Here is an 8,442-nt window from a genome sequence, read left to right as displayed (position 1 = left end):
AATTCTTTCCATATCTAGTGGATTTCCGGGAAAAATCAAAGTGTTCGGAATTGGATTCTGACAATCTTTACATACACTTATATACCACATAGAGTACTAATAATATCCCAGAAGATCAATAACAGAACCCCTACATAGTGTGGCATAAAAAGTTTTCTCATTCAGCAAAAACACTATTCATAAGGGTTTCAAAAATTTTCCAAAAATTGGGGTTATTACACTACTTCTTCTTCAGCCCTAGCTTCTTCAATTGAAACTTGAGTTTGTTCGGGGTTCGCAACCTTCCCAGACCTCAAAGTGATTGCCTTCACCTGCTCCTTAACTTCCCTCTTTCCTAGCACTTCAGTGTCACTAGGTGGTGTACCAGGTTGACGATTTAGCAAGGCATTGGCAATTTGTCCAATTTGATTTTCCAAGGTCTTGATAAAACAACTTGGCTTTTGCACTTAAGCTTCAACTCCTCTAATTCAAAATTTTCATTAGCTTGTTGCAGCTGGAGTTGCTGTCTTGGTGCATATTGCGATTGATGAAAAACAGGGGGTGTACTGGTTAGCTGGGTATTGCTGATAAGGCTGTTGAACCGTATTCTGAGCGTTGCTCCAACTGAAATTAGGATGATTGCGGTTGTTAGGATGATAGATGGATGGCACAAGTTGTTGCGATCGCTGAAAGTTGCTCACGAACTAAGTTGATTCACTAGAAATAGCACACTGATCAGTTTCATGGGCACCAACACAAAGCTCACAGACACTGGTGATTTGATTAACTCCATAATTAGTCAAAGTGTCCACCTTCATCATCAAAGCCTTAAGTTGGGCAGCTATAGCAGTTGCTGCATCCAACTCCAGAATTCCTGCTACTTTCCCCTGAGTCAGTCTTTGAGAAGGATTCTGGTATTCATTAACAGCCATCAGTTCAATCAATTTATAAGCTTCATTGTAACTCTTAGCCCACAGGGCTCCTCCTGATGTTGCATAGAGCATGGGTCTAGAATTAGCAACCAATGCATTGTAGAAACAGTTTATAATCATCCAATCAGGCATGCCATGGTGTGGGCACTTCCTTAGAATCTCCTTATATCGATCCCAAGCCTCACACAGGGATTCTCCAGTTTGCTGAGCAAACTGAGTAAGAGTATTCCAGATTGCGGCAGTCTTCGCCATAGGGAAGAATTTAGTGAGAAACGTTTGAGCAAGATCTTCCCAAGTAGCGATAGACCCTAATGGTAGAGAATGTAACCAGCACTCAGCTTTATCCCTCAGAGAGGATGGAAAGAATCGCAGTTTAATAGCATCTTCAGTCACACCATTGAACTTGAAAGTGTCACAGATCTCGATAAAATCCCTGATGTGCATGTTGGGGTCATCTGTAGGAGAACCCCTAAACTGAACTGAGTTCTGTATCATCTGAATCATGCTTGACTTGATCTCAAAAGTGTTAGCTGAGATGGATGGCCTGATGATGCTTGACTGAATATCATTGATCTTAGGCTGAGAATAGTCCACAAAGCCTTTGGAATTTCTGCTTGATCTCCCATCATTACTAAAACTGGTTCCTCTATTTTCTCTTCTTCTACCTTCTCTTCATCCTCAATTCGAACCACTACAACTTCTTCCTCGGCTTTATCCAGAGTTTTCTTATGAGACCGTGAACGCGTATGCATACACGCTCGCTAGAGTACCTGAAATAAGACAAGGAAACATATAAGTAACATTGTCCGAGTCAATGAACTTTAACGACCACTGATGACAAACACATAAACTAAAAATTAACACCGAGTCCCCGACAGCGGTGCCAAAAACTTGTTAGTCGTTAATCACACGCTAAAATACGCGCAAGCATACGCGTTCGCAAGTAATATAAGATATAAATCAGATTCGTTCCCACATAGAATGGTTTAGGTTAATGTTCAATTTATGCACCTATGCAACAATGTATGGTTATTATTCAATGCTAAGATGATTAACAAATTGAGATTGTTTTTAACTAAATTAAGCTAACAATTATAGCTAAGTTAATAAGAATGGTTGAATTAATATAAATGACAAACATGGGATTCTAACTTCATTAAATACTTCATTCAATAGTCTTTTTGTTCTTAACCTTAGCATGTAATGGTGATGACACTAATCAGATAACATGAAACTAACAAACGCCAACTTTCGTTGCATTAATATCATACTACCATACATCCACAAAAGAGATAGAAGCTGAATAGACACCAATTATATTGAGACCATATATGTCTATAGAATTTGACAATATAATGTTTAATGCACAAGTTATCTATCATGATTACATAGGGCAAGTAAGCTGGTTAAAATTACCTACGAATCATGCATAACAATAACACATGAACCTAGGCTAGCATGGCAAGTTCTAAATCCTTAAATTCACTTTCACTTTATTAAGAATTAACACACTATCTTATAAGTTCGTGACTCTCATAAGACGAATACACACAACCAATACTAGGATATCATACAATCACCACACACTAAAGCATCGAAACAAATCAACTAAAAAAATCCATAAATAAATCCGTTAGAACCCCACGATAACGATTAGCCCATAATTGGACTCATTATCAATGTGGGTTCCGATGAAAGCATGGTATGCAAACGTAGTCTTTATAAACGTATAATAAGCAAAGTACAAAACAATAGTATAGGTTCAAGAATAAGAAAACTAGCATCCAACATTTCAACTTAAACAAAGAATCACAAGTTAAAACTACGTCTTCTTCGCCTTGGTTGAATTATGCTAAAACGGTCTTCTTTTCTCCTTCTCCTTGTGCTCTCTTATGTCTCTCTATGAAAAACAAGCTTATTTATGTATATATAGCAGCCCCATGCAGAGTAGAAGTCATCTGGATCGAAAGCCCAATAGAATCAGGATTTATGTTTTTGACCTGGCGCAGGCGCGCGCTTGACCAGCGCGGGCGCGCTGAGTTTCTGGAATTTGGGCGCGAGCGCGCGCTATCACAGCGTGGATGCGCTGACCTCCTGTATAAAAATACGACTTCTTCATTTTCCTTGCTGATTTGAGCCGGCTTTCCAAGAGATTTTATTCCAATACCTTCCTAACACCAAATTAGTACCAAAATAATGCTAATTTACCTGATCACCTGGAGAATGCCTGAAAATGCAAAAACACTAGAAAATACATTAAAACACTAACAACTTGAGTACAAATGCACCAATTCAAAGCTTTACGGAGCGTCATAAAGTGTCATAAATGCAGCTCAATATTTATGTTAAAGCTATTAATGCTGAAAACTTCAGGGAAGAAGAATTGATTTATGACAGGGAAGAAAGATCTCAGGAAGGAAAAATCAGAATAGCTGTTAATAAAGCAGATCAAGAATACAAGAATATGCTTAAAAGATCTGGAAGGAATAGATGGAGGAGTACATATAAGAAGATTTTGCAAGAAAAAGCAGAAAGGAGAGCTCAAGTATTTCCCAAGATCAAGAAAAAATGCAAATGGAGAAAGGTTGCTGATCTTAATTGTAATTTCAAATTGAGTTTTACTCCTGGAGGAATAAGGCTGGATGGTTTACTTAGTTCTATTACCATGGGAGATAAGAAATCTTGGTTAGAACAAGCTAAGAAGCTGAAGTTGTTTGAACCATTCACAAGAACTAGAATAAGACATCATGAAGCTGAAATTGTCAACTTAAAGTTTTTGAACTTCACATTTGTTGATAGTCCAGATCAGGAAATAACTGGTGACCATTTGGATAGACTTGAAGTTGTGAAGATTATTCTTGATAAACATGATAATTCTGAATCTAAACAGAAGATCTTACTCTTATTGCAAAATAATCAAGTTCAAGTTCTTTCACTTGATGAACTGATGATCATGTCTACAAAAGAATTGAAGTATATTCACTATTTGCTAAGAGTTGAAGATGAAACTTCTAGGTTATGGTCTAACATGATTCTTTCTAATATCAAAAGAAGGATACTAGATGATGGTTGATATTATTTCGGATCATATGTTCCAAAATACATAAATTTCAGAGGGCAAGAAGTCAATATGAAGAAAGGTGAAGCTGTCATTCAGAATGTTCTAACTCAGAGACATGTAACTATGAATCCTGATGGAATAATAACTTGCTATGTTTCATTGGAAGACATGATGATAGAAAGAGCACAAATCAGAAGTCTGAGGGCTGCTATCTATCAATTCTCTGACATAACAGAATATGAAAAGAATTTGAAGATCAAGTTAAAAGATATTCCGTGGAAAAAGATTGATGACAGAGTTAAAGCTTTTGTTCAGAGATACTGCAGAGTCTATCAAGAAATATGAAGATCTACATCTAAAACAAAGTAAGCTTTACACTACTTATTTTGTCTACCTGGTTTTTGGCACTAGATAATTCTATTGGAATTTATGCTTATTCTGCAAAGCATAAATTGAGGGAGATTGTTGAGAATTGGCGAAGTCAAAGATCAGGATTTATGTCACAATTAGGATATGATCAACTGCTATAAAATGATTATCCGTTAAAAGTTTCTATATCACCTGTTGATATATATAAATGATTATATGTTGAAGCTATCCGTTGATCCAAGCTATCCGTTGAAGAATGACTTGGATGATAAGTCATGACTGCGAGATAAATCAGAAAGTGCTGATTTATAGGATCGTAGTTGATTTATATATGTAAAGTATTAGATTTATATTGTAACATATCTTATAATTGATAGAGGACTGATTTATAGCTATGTAGTATATAAACACAGAATTGGTTATCATAATATAAGTGATAGAGCACAACTCGAGTATTCGTATAACCTAGCAGCTCTTAAGAATATTGTTCTTAAGAGAATTCTGTAGCAGATTATTAAAGATCAATATAAACTATTATTTGATTCATTTATTTTTACTTTACTTTTATAAACATCGATTTGTTTAGTAATTGTATCCAACCCCTTAAAAATTACTTTACTGGGCAACACAACCAGTGGTTTAACTTGTGAATGAAGGACGTAGACGTGGAACTCTTGTAATTTTTTTTGTAATTTTTCAAATATATTAAACAAATATATAAATTTAAAATATTATCAAATACAAAAAAACAAAATTCTTTTGTAAGGTATATTTTTTTCGTCACCATAAATATTTGTACATATGATGAATGTTATCCTTATATGTAATTTTTTTTATAATATATAATATTATTTTAAATTTTAAATATTTTTTTATTTTTTTCGTATACTAAGTCCAACATGTTATTTCCAAACAATCTAACAATAGAATTAAAGAAGGGGGTTGAATGTAATTCTTGGTTTCTTTTTGACAACTAAAAAAAATCTTTACCAAAATATATCAGTGTATGATTATGCAAATGCGCGGAATGAAATATAAATGTATTCAAAATACAAAGTAATTAAACATAGAGATTTAAAACCTTTCTGGTGGATTGATCTTTCTACCAAAGATATATATTGGTTGAGAACTCTGTGATGCAAGAATGCACACAACTGCTTACAAGTGAAATTACAAAGTAAGAATAACTCGAATTTTTGAGACTTTGTAAAATGATTAATGAATAATAACTCTGAAAATCGGGGAAAACTTTTTATCCCACACTATGTTATGAATGGGAAATTTAGTTTTCGAGTCGATAACGTGATTATACCTACCAAATAAGTGTCTGTAAACTTTATTAGTTTTCGAAGAAAACGAACTTTGAATAACGGGCGTATCTACGAACCGTCAAGGAATACGAGAACCACAATATAATTATGAATCTAAAATCCTACAAATTCAAACCCAAGTACAAGGCTTCAAAGCATAAAGGACATATACGAAAGGATTTACCCCGCGAACCGTTTACGAAGATTTATTACGAAAACGAATAAGCGATCAAGCGAACACGTAAGAGAATGACTAAAATGTATCAATCCATGCAAACCATGAAAACTAAGGTAAGAAAGTAACCATGGTTAACAACCAAATAGTAGCCTACCTAGAGAGCATGATGACCTAGCTAGCAAATAGTGCCATGAATAGTGAATGTGGTACTAAGCTAGCAAGTTAGCTTGGAAAATAGCTAAGCTAGAAGATATGTACTAAATATATGCATATCTAGAGTGATATACACACATAAACACATCACAATTACAAGAAGCAACCAAGCAAGCACCAAACTTCTCTCTTCTCTCTCTTGAAACCTTCCATTCAGCAATATCAAGAAGAAGAAGAAATCAAATTTCAAAATCCAACTTCAAGCTATGACAAAATTCTCCAATTAATTCATAAGTTCCTACATATCAAACTAAGGTAAGATAAATTTTTGAGAGCATTAAATTGAGGTTTATATAGTCATATAATTCCATGAAAGTGATGATAAATAGTGCCAAATAGTAACACTTCTTGATTTCTTGATTTTCATGGCATGATTTACGATCCTTAGGCACAACCAAGCCCCCCCAGGTTCAAACATCAAGAATAACATAGTCCAAGATTTCAAGAAAGGTATAAATCCTTACCCAAAATTTGTTTAAGGTTTAAGTTTCAAGGAGATTAAAGATCTTAGTTGTAAACCTAGTTTTTGTAGTTGATTTGTTATTTTCTTAATGATTAGGTAGTTAGTTATTAAGGTTGATATTGTGGACTCAAAAACATGATGTTATTGAGAGGAGTAAGTGTTAAAATGATGGTATGGTGATTGATGATGGTTGAATAATGATTTAGAGCGAAAATGAAACCCGAGTCGTGAGCGTAACGTCGTTAAAATGAGAGAATCGTAATCATAAGTTTTCTACAGAAATATAGAATGTATAAACTGTGATTTTTTGAAATTAAGACTTAAAAATGATAGAGCTTATTGTATGGATCATTTAGGCGATTGAATCTCTTCATTTCAATTTATGATTCAAAAGATAAGTCCGTTTTAGTGAAAAAGATTTATGAGATAAAAACTGCTACAAATTACGAACTTTGGAAATAGAAATGACCGACTTAAAATTATTCAAAAATCATAAAATTTTTACAGAGAGTAAGAAATGGAGTTTATTAACTGCCATAAAAATTGCAAGTGAAAATATAGATTTTTCAATTTTATAAATATGTCGGAGCCGAGACCGCGTGAATAGAAACCCTTAAGAATCGAGAGTGGAGCCGAGGGACGAAATGTGAAAGATATTAATGGATATAAGGGATTTCGAAAAGAAATCAAATATGTCAAGTACTTTTACTTATTGGAATAATGAGAGTAAAGTGAGTTGCGTGAATGAATAGTAAGTATCGTGTATGTACAAGTAACAATCAATAAGAACGGAATATAACGAAACGATAATTGTTTATAATTATAGATTTCCGAGCAGACCCTAGAGCACCCTCCACTTCAAAATACCCAGGAAAGTTTACGAACCCGACTCCATATACTATTGTGTTGTGAAAATACGAGTTTTGGGTATCAATAATGATTGAACTCACGATGACTATATCGTAGAATATCTTAACGCTACAATAAATTGTGATGTATAAATTATAAGACCGAGAGTCGGTTAGAGTTTACAAAGTAAAACTCAGGAACCATCCGGGTGATGTTTTGGACGATCAAAAGTCTGTACTTATCGTATTCCGAGAGACTCGATGTCCTCTTGCGAAGTATTAAATACCTCGAATTTATTTAAAATGTTTTTCAAAGATCGTATTCCCTCAACTATATTTAACTACTCGAACATTGAATTTTATTTCGGATATTCATCTGAAAAGGAGAAGTATTCTCCGATGATTATTTTATTTTAAATTTAATTATTTAGTATTATTAAAGATTAAGTTAATTTCTTAAACATAAATTAGTTGAGGAATATTGTTTCAAATATTCTTTTAAAAACACAATTATTCGAGGTTTAATTATTTAATAATTAATATTTAATTATTAAATATTTACTAAATGATTTAAAATAAAACCTATTTTAAAATATTTTTTGAGTTTCAGAAAATCATTCTAATCCTTTCGAATCGTCAAAAATATTATCTGGACTTATTTTAAATATTTTAACCATAGTGTCAAAAGAAACTCCCCCTTATTTATTTATCTGTTGACATTGGTCAACTCACATTATCTTAGTACTTCCTCCAAAAATTCTTGGAAGTACCTATATACATATATGAGATGAGTTATTCTATCAACAAGCAAAACGCTTGAGAAACTTCGATGTAATTCGAGTTCCATTTTTATAATAAGATTCTTTAAAGGACAATGAGGGGTAGACTCTAGTACTTCGTGTACTGGAGTGATTTTGGTGTGTCATATGTAAACATGTGGAGTATGTGAAAAGCTTGGATTGTGGGCCACACATAGTATATGAAATTCCTGGATTGTGGGCCACACATAATATGCCCGAATGCGGCAATGGTGATAACCAGGAGTAAGGAAGTCTTCCTTCTACATGTAGAGAAAAATAAAAATGTATC

General features: G+C 33.8%; 1 non-coding gene across 1 annotated transcript; it reads left to right on the top strand.

Moving 5' to 3' along the window:
• The first annotated feature begins 1,041 nt into the window (after positions 1-1,041).
• LOC141676266 (small nucleolar RNA R71) lies at positions 1,042-1,148 on the top strand. Its single transcript, XR_012556864.1, has one exon. It is a non-coding gene; the product is annotated as a small nucleolar RNA R71 (small nucleolar RNA).
• The last annotated feature ends 7,294 nt before the right edge of the window (positions 1,149-8,442 follow it).

The sequence above is a fragment of the Apium graveolens genome, chromosome 7 (assembly GCF_009905375.1).
Source record: "Apium graveolens cultivar Ventura chromosome 7, ASM990537v1, whole genome shotgun sequence".
In the NCBI taxonomy this organism is placed as follows: Eukaryota; Viridiplantae; Streptophyta; class Magnoliopsida; order Apiales; family Apiaceae; genus Apium; species Apium graveolens.
The sequence above is the reverse complement of the archived record's forward strand: the minus strand, read 5'-3'. Positions and strand labels throughout refer to the sequence as shown.